Source organism: Stenella coeruleoalba (assembly GCF_951394435.1).
Source record: "Stenella coeruleoalba genome assembly, chromosome: 1".
Taxonomy (NCBI): Eukaryota; Metazoa; Chordata; class Mammalia; order Artiodactyla; family Delphinidae; genus Stenella; species Stenella coeruleoalba.
Window position 1 is genome coordinate 122628603 of NC_137169.1, and position 14924 is coordinate 122643526.

The 14924-nt window shown below is 43.6% G+C and overlaps 1 long non-coding RNA gene across 25 annotated transcripts in view; it reads right to left on the reverse strand.

Moving 5' to 3' along the window:
- The window catches only part of LOC307186525, a 2785769-nt gene that overhangs the window by 1634974 nt on the left and 1135871 nt on the right, over positions 1 to 14924 (reverse strand). The gene's annotated exons all lie outside the window — the stretch shown is intronic.

The window sequence follows — 14924 nt, forward strand, 5'->3', positions numbered from 1 at the left end:
TGCAGTATCACTCAGCAATGAAATCTATGTCATCAGGCCCGTAGCAGCATAATGAGTGGATTCAGGTACGATGATTCTAACTGAAATAAGTCACACAGAAAAAGAAACATCATAAGATATCACTAATACACGGAATGTAAACTTGGCTACACAGGAACTGAATTCCAAAACAGAACAGGGTCTCAAATTTAGAAAACCAACTTATTCTTGCTTAAGGGTAAAGGTGAGTTGGGGTGCTGAATAAAACCAGAGATTCAAATGAGCACAGATAACGTTCCTTAAGCCAAATATGGTATAGACAAGAGCTACTCCTTGCTCAACGAAATGGACCCCACACCCCATATTAAATGCCTAAGAATGTACCTGACTAGTAAGTATCTTAAAACCTATGGATTGCTATGTCTCCGAAGGAGAATAAAGCGTATGTACCGGGGCATAAACACAGCAGTGATAGGATTGGAGAGGTTCGCTGAGCAAATGAAGACCCTTTGAAGTCATATTGCATGGTACCCATTCCACGGGTCTCAACTCTCCAGGTTTAAGGTATTCTTCCTTCAGCTAAAACATGCATGTGGAACCCAGAGTATGATCAACTGTGTGATCGGGAGACATGTTCAAATATGTCTCACTTTTGGTCCCCTGGTACTCGGGTGCAACATTCCAGACGCTTAACGAACACTCTCCCCACATGGAGAGTCAGTGCCTTTAACCTCCTGTTTGGCCCAGTTTGCAATTTCTGCGGAAGATGAACAGGAATAGGGAGAACTAATGAGAGACTAGCTGGAGGTTTCTGGACGGGCAAATTTAACTCTCATTTCCCACCAGGAAGAGGAAATAACCAAAGGCTCAGCGTGCCGTGCCGGAACAAGAATAGGGCCTGAAGCCATCCTGCGGTGTTGCGGCCATCTCAAAAGAAAGCGAGTTGAAGAAAGGAGCTCAGGGTCACTGTAATTCACAAACCTGTAGAGTTATAAATGACAGCTATCGTCCAAAAATACACTGAAGTAAGGCTGCCAAGAGGACTTGAAAGCGGGGCAGAATTGCAGGAAACCGATTTCAGGAGGTAGACTGGAATTGCATTGAAAGCATAGGAAAGAGGCAGAACGTCCACAGTGATGCACTTGGCCAAAAAGGGCGTATGCGTTTTTTCCTGAATATATTCAGGAAAAAAAGCATACGCCCTTTTTGGCCAACCAAGCAAACTTGCAAAGGAAATCTGCACTACAATGAAGTCTCACTTCCCCCCCGGTCAAAAGGGCCATCTGAAAAAAGTGTAAAATCCAGAAAGGCAGGACAGGCCATGGAGAACTGGGAGCCTTGTTATGCTGATGGGCGGGATGTAAATTGCCAACAACCACTCGGGAGAAGTGTATGGTGTTTCCTGAAACATCTAAAAAACAAAGCAACAGAGCCTAGGGCACTTCCACTTATGGTCCTATAGCTTAGGGAAATTAAAATCAAAATGACACAGCCACCCCAAAGTTTGGGACACCTCCGTTTACAAGAACCTCGTTTACTGTACAAGTTCAATATCACAGAAAGTGAAAAATGGATAAAGAACTTGAGGTACTTACGTACAATGCAGTATCACTCAGCAATGAAATCTATGTCATCAGGCCCTTAGCAGCATAATGAGTGGATTCAGGTACGATGATTCTAACTAAAATAAGTCACACAGAAAAAGAAACATCATAAGATATCACTAATACACGGAATGTAAACTTGGCTACACAGGAACTGCATTCCAAAACAGAACAGGGTCTCAAATTTAGAAAACCAACTTATGCTTGCTTAAGGGGAAAGGTGAGTTGGGTTGCTGCATAAAACCAGAGATTGAAATGAGCACAGATAAAGTTCCTTAAGCCAAATATGGAATAGACAAGAGCTACTCCTTGCTCAAGGAAATAGACTCAACACCGCATATTAAACGCCTAAGAATGTACCTGACTAGTAAGTATCTTAAAACCTATGGCTTGCTATGTCTCCAAAAGAGAATCAAGCGTGTGTACAGGGGCATAAACGCAGCAGTGATAGGATTGGAGAGGTTCGGTGAGCAAATGAAGACCCTTTGAAGTCATATTGCATGGTACCCATTACACGGGTTTCAACTACCCACGTTTAAGGTATTCTTCCTTCAGCTAAATCATGCATGTGGAAACTAGAGTATGATCAACCATGTGATCGGGAGACGTGTTCAAATATGTCTCAGTTTTCGTACCCTGGTACTCGGGTGCAACATTCCAGACCCTTACTTACACTCTCCACACTTGGAGAGTCAGTCCCTTTAACCTCCTGTTTGGCCCAGTTTGCAATTTCTGCGGAAGATGAACAGGAATAGCGAGAATCAATGAGACACTAGCTGGAGGTGTCTGGATGGGCAAATTTAACTCTCATTTCCCACCAGGAAGAGGAATTAACCAAAGGCTCAGCGTGCCGTGCCAGAACCAGATTAGGGCCTGAAGACATCCTGCGGTGTTGCGGCCAGGCACAAGAAAGCGAGTTGAAGAAAGGAGCTCAGGGGCACTGTAATTCACAAACCTGCAGAGTTATAAATGACAGCTATCGTCCAAAAATAGACTGAAGTAAGGCTGCCAAGAGGACTTGAAAGCGGGGCAGAATTGCAGGAAACCGATTTCAGGAGGTAGACTGGAATTGCATTGAAAGCATAGGAAAAGAGGCAGAACGTCCACAATGATGCACTTGGCCAAAAAGGGCGTATGCGTTTTTTCCTGAATATATTCAGGAAAAAACGCATACGCCCTTCTTGGCCAACCAAGCAAACTTGCAAAGGAAATCTGCACTACAATGAAGTCTCACTTCTCCCCGGTTAAAAGGGCCATCTGAAAAAAGTGTAAAATCCAGAAAGGCAGGACAGGCCATGGAGAACTGGGACCCTTGTTATGCTGATGGGCGGAATGTAAATTGCCAACAGACACTCAGGAGAAGTGTATGGTGTTTCCTGAAACATCTAAAAAACAAAGCAACAGAGCCTAGGGCACTTCCACTTATGGTCCTATAGCTTAGGGAAATTAAAATCAAAAAGACACAGCCACCCCAAAGTTTGGGACGCGTCCGTTTACAAGAACCTCGTTTACCGTACAAGTTCAATATCACAGAAAGTGAAAAATGGATAAAGAACTTGAGGTACTTACGTACAATGCAGTATCACTCAGCAATGAAATCTATGTCATCAGGCCCGTCGCAGCATAATGAGTGGATTCAGGTACGATGATTCTAACTGAAATAAGTCACACAGAAAAAGAAACATCATAAGATATCACTAATACACGGAATGTAAACTTGGCTACACAGGAACTGCATTCCAAAACAGAACAGGGTCTCAAATTTAGAAAACCAACTTATGCTTGCTTAAGGGGAAAGGTGAGTTGGGGTGCTGCATAAAACCAGAGATTGAAATGAGCACAGATAAAGTTCCTTAAGCCAAATATGGAATAGACAAGAGCTACTCCTTGCTCAACGAAATGGACTCAACACCCCATATTAAACGCCTAAGAATGTACCTGACTAGTAAGTATCTTAAAACCTATGGATTGCTATGTCTCTGAAAGAGAATCAAGCATGTGTACAGGGGCATAAACACAGCAGTGATAGGATTGGAGAGGTTCGGTGAGCAAATGAAGACCCTTTGAAGTCATATTGCATGGTACCCATTACACGGGTTTCAACTACCCACGTTTAAGGTATTCTTCCTTCAGCTAAAACATGCATGTGGAACCTAGAGTATGATCAACCATGTGATCGGGAGACGTGTTCAAATATGTCTCAGTTTTCGTACCCTGGTACTCGGGTGCAACATTCCAGACGCTTTACTAACACTCTCCCCACTTGGAGAGTCAGCGCCTTTAACCTCCTGTTTGGCCCAGTTTGCAATTTCTGCAGTAGATGAACAGGAATAGGGAGAACCAATGAGAGAGTAGCTGGAGGTGTCTGGAAGGGCAAATTTAACTCTCATTTCCCACCAGGAAGAGGAAATAACCAAAGGCTCAGCGTGCCGTGCCGGAACCAGATTAGGGCCTGAAGCCATCCTGCGGTGTTGCGGCCAGCTCAAAAGAAAGCGAGTTGAAGAAAGGAGTTCAGGGGCACTGTAATTCACAAACCTGCAGTTATAAATGACAGCTATCGTCCAAAAATAGACTGAAGTAAGGCTGCCAAGAGGACTTGAAAGCGGGGCAGAATTGCAGGAAACCGATTTCAGGAGGTAGACTGGAATTGCATTGAAAGCATAGGAAAAGAGGCAGAACGTCCACAATGATGCACTTGGCCAAAAAGGGCGTATGCGTTTTTTCCTGAATATATTCAGGAAAAAACGCATACGCCCTTTTTGGCCAACCAAGCAAGCTTGCAAAGGAAATCTGCACTACAAAATAGTCTCACTTCCCCCCGGTCAAAAGGGCCATCTGAAAAAGGTGTAAAATCCAGAAAGGCAGGACAGGCCATGGAGAACTGGGAGCCTTGTTATGCTGATGGGCGGGATGTAAATTGCCAACAGACACTCGGGAGAACAGTATGGTGTCTCCTGAAACATCTAAAAAACAAAGCAACAGAGCCTAGGGCACTTCCACTTATGGTCCTATAGCTTAGGGAAATTAAAATCAAAAAGACACAGCCACCACAAAGTTTGGGACGCCTCTGTTTACAAGAACCTCGTTTACCGTACAAGTACAATATCACAGAAAATGAAAAATGGATAAAGAATTTGTGCTATTTACTTACAAAGCAATATCACTCAGCAATGAAATCTATGTCATCAGGCCCGTAGCAGCATAATGAGTGGATTCAGGTATGATGATTCTAACTGAAATAAGTCACACAGAAAAAGAAACATCATAAGATATCACTAATACATGGAATGGAAACTTGGCTACACAGGAACTGAATTACAGAACAGAACAGGGTCTCAAATTTAGAAAACCAACTTATGCTTGCTTAAGGGGAAAGGTGAGTTGTGGTGCTGCATAAAACCAGAGATTGAAATGAGCACAGATAACGTTCCTTAAGCCAAATATGGAATAGACAAGAGCTACTCCTTGCTCAACGAAATGGACTCAACACCGCATATTAAACGCCTAAGAATGTACCTGACTAGTAAGTATCTTAAAACCTATGGATTGCTATGTCTCCAAAAGAGAATCAAGCATGTGTACCGGGGCATAAACGCAGCAGTGATAGGATTGGTGAGGTTCGGTGAGCAAATGAAGACCCTTTGAAGTCATATTGCATGGTACCCATTCCACGGGTTTCAACTACCCAGGTTTAAGGTATTCTTCCTTCAGCTAAAACATGCATGTGGAACCAAGAGTATGATCATCCGTGTGAACGGGAGACGTGTTCAAATATGTCTCAGTTTTCGTACCCTGGTACTCAGGTGCAACATTCCAGACGCTTTACTAACACTCTCCCGACTTGGAGAGTCAGCGCCTTTAACCTCCTGTTTGGCCCAGTTTGCAATTTCTGCGGAAGATGAACAGGAATAGCGAGAACCAATGAGAGACTAGCTGGAGGTGTCTGGACGGGCAAATTTAACTCTCATTTCCCACCAGGAAGAGGAAATAACCAAAGGCTCAGCGTGCCGTGCCGGAACCAGATTAGGGCCTGAAGCCATCCTGCGGTGTTGCGGCCAGGTCACAAGAAAGCGAGTTGAAGAAAGGAGCTCAGGGGCACTGTAATTCACAAACCTGCAGAGTTATAAATGACAGCTATCGTCCAAAAATATACTGAAGTAAGCCTGCCAAGAGGACTTGAACGCGGGGCAGAATTGAAGGAAACCGATTTCAGGAGGTAGACTGGAATTGCATTGAAAGCATAGGAAAAGAGGCAGAACGTCCACAGTGATGCACTTGGCCAAAAAGGGCGTATGCGTTTTTTCCTGAATATAATCAGGAAAAAACGCATACGCCCTTTTTGGCCAACCATCAAACTTGCAAAGGAAATCTGCACTACAATGAAGTCTCACTTCCCCCTGGTCAAAAGGGCCATCTGAAAAAAGTGTAAAATCCAGAAAGGCAGGACAGGCCATGGAGAACTGGGAGCCTTGTTATGCTGATGGGCGGGATGTAAATTGCCAACAGACACTCCGGAGAAGTGTATGGTGTTTTCTGAAACATCTAAAAAACAAAGCAACAGAGCCTAGGGCACTGCCACTTATGGTCCTATAGCTTAGGGAAATTAAAATCAAAAAGACACAGCCACCCCAAAGTTTGGGACGCCTCTGTTTACAAGAAACTCGTTTACAGTACAAGTTCAACATCGCAGAAAGTGAAAAATGGATAAACAAGTTGTGATATTTACTTACAAAGCAATATCACTCAGCAATGAAATCTATGTCATCAGGCCCTTAGCAGCACAATGAGTGGATTCAGGTATGATGATTCTAACTGAAATAAGTCACACAGAAAAAGAAACATCATAAGATATCAGTAATACACGGAATGTAAACTTGGCTACACAGGAACTGCATTCCAAAACAGAACAGGGTCTCAAATTTAGAAAACCAACTTATGCTTGCTTAAGGGTAAAGGTGAGTTGGGGTGCTGCATAAAACCAGAGATTGAAATGAGCACAGATAAATTTCCTTAAGCCAAATATGGAATAGACAAGAGCTACTCCTTGCTCAATGAAATGGACTCAACACCGCATATTAAACGCCTAAGAATGTACCTGACTAGTAAGTATCTTAAAACCTATGGATTTCTATGTCTCCGAAAGAGAATCAAGCGTGTGTACAGGGGCATAAACGCAGCAGTGATAGGATTGGAGAGGTTCGTGAGCAAATGAAGACCCTTTGAAGTCATATTGCATGGTACCCATTCCACGGGTTTCAACTACCCAGGTTTAAGGTATTCTTCCTTCAGCTAAAACATGCATGTGGAACCCAGAGTATGATCAACCATGTGATCGGGAGACGTGTTCAAATATGTCTCAGTTTTCGTACCCTGGTACTCGGGTGTAACAATCCAGACGCTTACTAACACTCTCCCCACTTGGAGAGTCAGTCCCTTTAACCTCCTGTTTGGCCCAGTTTGCAATTTCTGCGGAAAATGAACAGGAATAGCAAGAACCAATGAGAGACTAGCTGGAGGTGTCTGGACGGGCAAATTTAACTATCATTTCCCACCAGGAAGAGGAATTAACCAAAGGCTCAGCGTGCCATGCCAGAACCAGATTAGGGCGTGAAGCCAACCTACGGTGTTGCGGCCAGGTCACAAGAAAGCGAGTTGAAGAAAGGAGCTCAGGGGCACTGTAATTCACAAACCTGCAGAGTTATAAATGACAGTTATCGTCCAAAAATAGACTGAAGTAAGGCTGCCAAGAGGACTTGAAAGCGGGGCAGAATTGCAGGAAACCGATTTCAGGAGGTAGACTGGAATTGCATTGAAAGCATAGGAAAAGAGGCAGAACGTCCACAATGATGCACTTGGCCAAAAAGGGCGTATGCGTTTTTTCCTGAATATATTCAGGAAAAAACGCATACGCCCTTTTTGGTCAACCAAGCAAACTTGCAAAGGAAATCTGCACTACAATGAAGTCTCACTTCCCCCCCGGTCAAAAGGGCCATCTGAAAAAAGTGTAAAATCCAGAAAGGCAGGACAGGCCATGGAGAATTGGGAGCCTTGTTATGCTGATGGGCGGGATGTAAATTGCCAAAAGACACTCGGGAGAAGTGTATGGTGTTTCCTGAAACATCTAAAAAACAAAGCAACAGAGCCTAGGGCACTTCCACTTATGGTCCTATAGCTTAGGGAAATTAAAATCAAAAAGACACAGCCACCCCAAAGTTTGGGACGCCTCTGTTTACAAGAACCTCGTTTACAGTACAAGTTCAATATCACAGAAAGTGAAAAATGGATAAAGAACTTGTGGTATTTACGTACAATGCAGTATCACTCAGCAATGAAATTTTTGTCATCAGGCCCGTAGCAGCATAATGAGTGGATTCAGGTACGATGATTCTAACTGAAATAAGTCACACAGAAAAAGAAACATCATAAGATATCAGTAATACATGGAATATAAACTTGGCTACACAGGAACTGAATTACAGAACAGAACAGGGTCTCAAATTTAGAAAACCAACTTATGCTTGCTTAAGGGGAAAGGTGAGTTGGGGTGCTGCATAAAACCAGAGATCGAAATGAGCACAAAGTTCCTTAAGCCAAATATGGAATAGACAAGTGCTACATCTTGTTCAATGAAATGGACTCAACACCGCATATTAAATGCCTAAGGATGTACCTGACTAGTAAGTATCTTAAAACCTATGGTTTGCTATGTCTCCGAAAGAGAATCAAGCATGTGTACAGGGGCATAAACGCAGCAGTGATAGGACTGGAGAGGTTCGGTGAGCAAATGAAGACCCTTTGAAGTCATATTGCATGGTACCCATTCCACGGGTCTCAGCTCTCCAGGTTTAAGGTATTCTTCCTTCAGCTAAAACATGCATGTGGAACCCATAGTATGATCAACCATGTGATCGGGAGACGTGTTCAAATATGTCTCAGTTTTCGTACCCTGGTACTCGGATGCAACATTCCAGACGCTTTACTAACACTCTCCCGACTTGGAGAGTCAGCGCCTTTAACCTCCTGTTTGGCCCAGTTTGCAATTTCTGCGGAAAATGAACAGGAATAGCGAGAACCAATGAGAGACTAGCTGGAGGTGTCTGGACGGGCAAATTTAACTATCATTTCCCACCAGGAAGAGGAATTAACCAAAGGCTCAGCGTGCCGTGCCGGAACCAGATTAGGGCCTGAAGCCATCCTACGGTGTTGCGGCCAGGTAACAAGAAAGCGAGTTGAAGAAAGGAGCTCAGGGGCACTGTAATTCACAAACCTGCAGAGTTATAAATGACAGCTATCGTCCAAAAATATACTGAAGTAAGGCTGCCAAGAGGACTTGAAAGCGGGGCAGAATTGCAGGAAACCGATTTCAGGAGGTAGACTGGAATTGCATTGAAAGCATAGGAAAAGAGGCAGAACGTCCACAGTGATGCACTTGGCCAAAAAGGGCGTATGCGTTTTTTCCTGAATATATTCAGGAAAAAACGCATACGCCCTTTTTGGCCAACCAAGCAAACTTGCAAAGAAAATCTGCACTACAATGAAGTCTCACTTCCCCCCGGTCAAAAGGGCCATCTGAAAAAAGTGTAAAATCCAGAAAGGCAGGACAGGCCATTGAGAACTGGGAGCCTTGTTATGCTGTTGGGCGGGATGTAAATTGCCAAAAGACACTCGGGAGAAGTGTATGGTGTTTCCTGAAACATCTAAAAAACAAAGCAACAGAGCCTAGGGCACTTCCACTTATGGTCCTATAGCTTAGGGAAATTAAAATCAAAAAGACACAGCCACCCAAAAGTTTGGGACGCCTCTGTTTACAAGAACATCGTTTACCGTAAAAGTTCAATATCACAGAAAGTGAAAAATGGATAAAGAACTTGTGGTATTTACGTACAATGCAGTATCACTCAGCAATGAAATCTATGTCATCAGGCCCGTAGCAGCATAATGAGTGGATTCAGGTAGGATGATTCTAACTGAAATAAGTCACACAGAAAAAGAAACATCATAAGATATCAGTAATACACGGAATGTAAACTTGGCTACACAGGAACTGAATTACAGAACAGAACACGGACTCAAATTTAGAAAACCAACTTATGCTTGCTTAAGGGTAAAGGTGAGTAGGGGTGCTGCATAAAACCAGAGATTGAAATGAGCACAGATAAAGTTCCTTAAGCCAAATATGGAATAGACAAGAGCTACTCCTTGCTCAACGAAATGGACTCAACACCCCATATTAAACGCCTAAGAATGTACCTGACTAGTAAGTATCGTAAAACCCATGGATTGCTATGTCTCCAAAAGAGAATCAAGCATGTGTACAGGGGCATAAACGCAGCAGTGATAGGATTGGAGAGGTTCGGTGAGCAAATGAAGACCCTTTGAAGTCATATTGCATGGTACCCATTACACGGGTCTCAACTCTCCAGGTTTAAGGTATTCTTCCTTCAGCTAAAACATGCATGTGGAACCCAAGTATGATCAACCATGTGAACGGGAGACGTGTTCAAATATGTCTCAGTTTTCCTCCCCTGGTACTCGGGTGTAACATTCGAGACGCTTTACTAACACTCTCCCCACTTGGAGAGTCAGCGCCTTTAAACTCCTGTTTGGCCCAGTTTGCAATTTCTGCGGAAGATGAACAGGAATAGCGAGAACCAATGAGAGGCTAGCTGGAGGTGTCTGGACGGGCAAATTTAACTCTCATTTCCCAACAGGAAGAGGAAATAACCAAAGGCTCAGCGTGCCGTACCGGAACCAGATTAGGGCCTGAAGACATCCTGCGGTGTTGCGGCCAGCTCAAAAGAAAGCGAGTTGAAGAAAGGAGCTTAGGGGCACTGTAATTCACAAACCTGCAGAGTTATAAATGACAGCTATCGTCCAAAAATAGACTGAAGTAAGGCTGCCAAGAGGACTTGAAAGCGGGGCAGAATTGCAGGAAACCGATTTCAGGAGGTAGACTGGAATTGCATTGAAAGCATAGGAAAAGAGGCAGAACGTCCACAATGATGCACTTGGCCAAAAAGGGCGTATGCGTTTTTTCCTGAATATATTCAGGAAAAAACGCATACGCCCTTTTTGGCCAACCAAGCAAGCTTGCAAAGGAAATCTGCACTACAATGAAGTCTCACTTCCCCCCGGTCAAAAGGGCCATCTGATAAAAGTGTAAAATCCAGAAAGGCAGGACAGGTCATGGAGAACTGGGAGCCTTGTTATGCTGATGGGCGGGATGTAAATTGCCAACAACCACTCCGGAGAAGTGTATGGTGTTTCCTGAAACATCGAAAAAACAAAGCAACAGAACCTAGGGCACTTCCACTTATGGTCCTATAGCTTAGGGAAATTAAAATCAAAAAGACACAGCCACCCCAAAGTTTGGAACGGCTCTGTTTACAAGAACCTCGTTTACAGTACAAGTTCAACATCGCAGAAAGTGAAAAATGGATAAAGAAGTTGTGGTATTTACTTACAAAGCAATATCACTCAGCAATGAAATCTGTGTCATCAGGCCCTTAGCAGCACAATGAGTGGATTCAGGTATGATGATTCTAACTGAAGTAAGTCACACAGAAAAAGAAACATCATAAGATATCAGTAATACACGGAATGTAAACTTGGCTACACAGGAACTGAATTACAGAACAGAACAGGGTCTCAAATTTAGAAAACCAACTTATGCTTGCTTAAGGGGAAAGGTGAGTTGGGGTGCTGCATAAAAGCAGAGATTGAAATGAGCACAGATAAAGTTCCTTAAGCCAAATATGGAATAGACAAGAGCTACTCCTTGCTCAACGAAATGGACTCAACACCCCATATTAAACGCCTAAGAATGTACCTGACTAGTAAGTATCTTAAAACCTATGGATTGCTATGTCTCCGAAAGAGAATCAAGCATGTGTACAGGGGCATAAACGCAGCAGTGATAGGATTGGAGAGGTTCGGTGAGCAAATGAAGACCCTTTGAAGTCATATTGCATGGTACCCATTACACGGGTCTTAACTCTCCAGGTTTAAGGTATTCTTCCTTCAGCTAAAACATGCATGTGGAACCCAAGTATGATCAACCATGTGAACGGGAGACGTGTTCAAATATGTCTCAGTTTTCCTCCCCTGGTACTCGGGTGCAACATTCCAGACGCTTTACTAACACTCTCCCCACTTGGAGAGTCAGCGCCTTTAACCTCCTGTTTGGCCCAGTTTGCAATTTCTGCGGAAGATGAACAGGAATAGCGAGAACCAATGAGAGGCTAGCTGGAGGTGTCTGGACGGGCAAATTTAACTCTCATTTCCCACCAGGAAGAGGAAATAACCAAAGGCTCAGCATGCCGGGCCGGAACCAGATTAGGGCCTGAAGCCATCCTGCGGTGTTGCGGCCAGCTCACAAGAAAGCGAGTTGAAGAAAGGAGCTCAGGGGCACTGTAATTCACAAACCTGCAGAGTTATAAATGACAGCTATCGTCCAAAAATAGACTGAAGTAAGGCTGCCAAGAGGACTTGAAAGCGGGGCAGAATTGCAGGAAACCGATTTCAGGAGGTAGACTGGAATTGCATTGAAAGCATAGGAAAAGAGGCAGAACGTCCACAATGATGCACTTGGCCAAAAAGGGCGTATGCGTTTTTTCCTGAATATATTCAGGAAAAAACGCATACGCCCTTTTTGGCCAACCAAGCAAGCTTGCAAAGGAAATCTGCACTACAATGAAGTCTCACTTCCCCCCGGTCAAAAGGGCCATCTGAAAAAAGTGTAAAATCCAGAAAGGCAGGACAGGCCATGGAGAACTGGGAGCCTTGTTATGCTGATGGGCGGGATGTAAATTGCCAACAACCACTCCGGAGAAGTGTATGGTGTTTCCTGAAACATCTAAAAAACAAAGCAACAGAACCTAGGGCACTTCCACTTATGGTCCTATAGCTTAGGGAAATTAAAATCAAAAAGACACAGACACCCCAAAGTTTGGAACGGCTCTGTTTACAAGAACCTCGTTTACAGTACAAGTTCAACATCGCAGAAAGTGAAAAATGGATAAAGAAGTTGTGGTATTTACTTATAAAGCAATATCACTCAGCAATGAAATCTGTGTCATCAGGCCCTTAGCAGCACAATGAGTGGATTCAGGTATGATGATTCTAACTGAAGTAAGTCACACAGAAAAAGAAACATCATAAGATATCAGTAATACACGGAATGTAAACTTGGCTACACAGGAACTGAATTACAGAACAGAACAGGGTCTCAAATTTAGAAAACCAACTTATGCTTGCTTAAGGGTAAAGGTGAGTTGGGGTGCTGCATAAAAGCAGAGATTGAAATGAGCACAGATAAAGTTCCTTAAGTCAAATATGGAATAGACAAGAGCTACTCCTTGCTCAACGAAATGGAATCAACACCGCATATTAAACGCCTAAGAATGTACCTGACTAGTAAGTATCTTAAAACCTATGGATTGCTATGTCTCCGAAAGAGAATCAAGCATGTGTACAGGGGCATAAATGCAGCAGTGATAGGATTGGAGAGGTTCGGTGAGCAAATGAAGACCCTTTGAAGTCATATTGCATGGTACCCATTACACGGGTCTTAACTCTCCAGGTTTAAGGTATTCTTCCTTCAGCTAAAACATGCATGTGGAACCCAAGTATGATCAACCATGTGAACGGGAGACGTGTTCACATATGTCTCAGTTTTCCTCCCCTGGTCCTCGGGTGCAACATTCCAGACGCTTTACTAACACTCTCCCCACTTGGAGAGTCAGCGCCTTTAACCTCCTGTTTGGCCCAGTTTGCAATTTCTGCGGAAGATGAACAGGAATAGCGAGAACCAATGAGAGACTAGCTGGAGGTGTCTGGACGGGCAAATTTAACTCTCATTTCCCACCAGGAAGAGGAAATAACCAAAGGCTCAGCGTGCCGTGGTGGAACCAGATTAGGGCCTGAAGCCATCCTGCGGTGTTGCGGCCAGGTCACAAGAAAGCGAGTTGAAGAAAGGAGCTCAGGGGCACTGTAATTCACAAACCTGCAGAGTTATAAATGACAGCTATCGTCCAAAAATAGACTGAAGTAAGGCTGCCAAGAGGACTTGAAAGCGGGGCAGAATTGCAGGAAACCGATTTCAGGAGGTAGACTGGAATTGCATTGAAAGCATAGGAAAAGAGGCAGAACGTCCACAATGATGCACTTGGCCAAAAAGGGCGTATGCGGTTTTTCCTGAATATATTCAGGAAAAAACGCATACGCCCTTTTTGGCCAACCAAGCAAGCTTGCAAAGGAAATCTGCACTACAATGAAGTCTCACTTCCCCCCGGTCAAAAGGGCCATCTGAAAAAAGTGTAAAATCCAGAAAGGCAGGACAGGCCATGGAGAACTGGGAGCCTTGTTATGCTGATGGGCGGGATGTAAATTGCCAACAGACACTCGGGAGAACTGTATGGTGTTTCCTGAAACATCTAAAAAACAAAGCAACAGAACCTAGGGCACTTCCACTTATGGTCCTATAGCTTAGGGAAATTAAAATCAAAAAGACACAGCCACCCCAAAGTTTGGAACGGCTCTGTTTACAAGAACCTCGTTTACAGTACAAGTTCAACATCGCAGAAAGTGAAAAATGGATAAAGAAGTTGTGGTATTTACTTACAAAGCAATATCACTCAGCAATGAAATCTGTGTCATCAGGCCCTTAGCAGCACAATGAGTGGATTCAGGTATGATGATTCTAACTGAAATAAGTCACACAGAAAAAGAAACATCATAAGATATCAGTAATACACGGAATGTAAACTTGGCTACACAGGAACTGAATTACAAAACAGAACAGGGTCTCAAATTTAGAAAACCAACTTATTCTTGCTTAAGGGTAAAGGTGAGTTGGGGTGCTGCATAAAACCAGAGATTGAAATGAGCACAGATAAAGTTCCTTAAGCCAAATATGGAATAGACAAGAGCTACTCCTTGCTCAACGAAATGGACTCAACACCCCATATTAAACGCCTAAGAATGTACCTGACTAGTAAGTATCTTAAAACCTATGGATTGCTATGTCTCCGAAAGAGAATAAAGCATGTGTACAGGGGCGTAAACGCAGCAGTGATAGGATTGGAGAGGTTCGGTGAGCAAATGAAGACCCTTTGAAGTCATATTGCATGGTACCCATTCCACGGGTTTCAACTACCCAGGTTTAAGGTATTCTTCCTTCAGCTAAACATGTATGTGCAACCTAGAGTATCATCAACCGTGTGATCGGGAGACGTGTTCAAATATGTCTCAGTTTTCCTCCCCTGGTACTCGGGTGCAACATTCCAGACGCTTTACTAACACTCTCCCCACTTGGAGAGTCAGTCCCTTTAACCTCCTGTT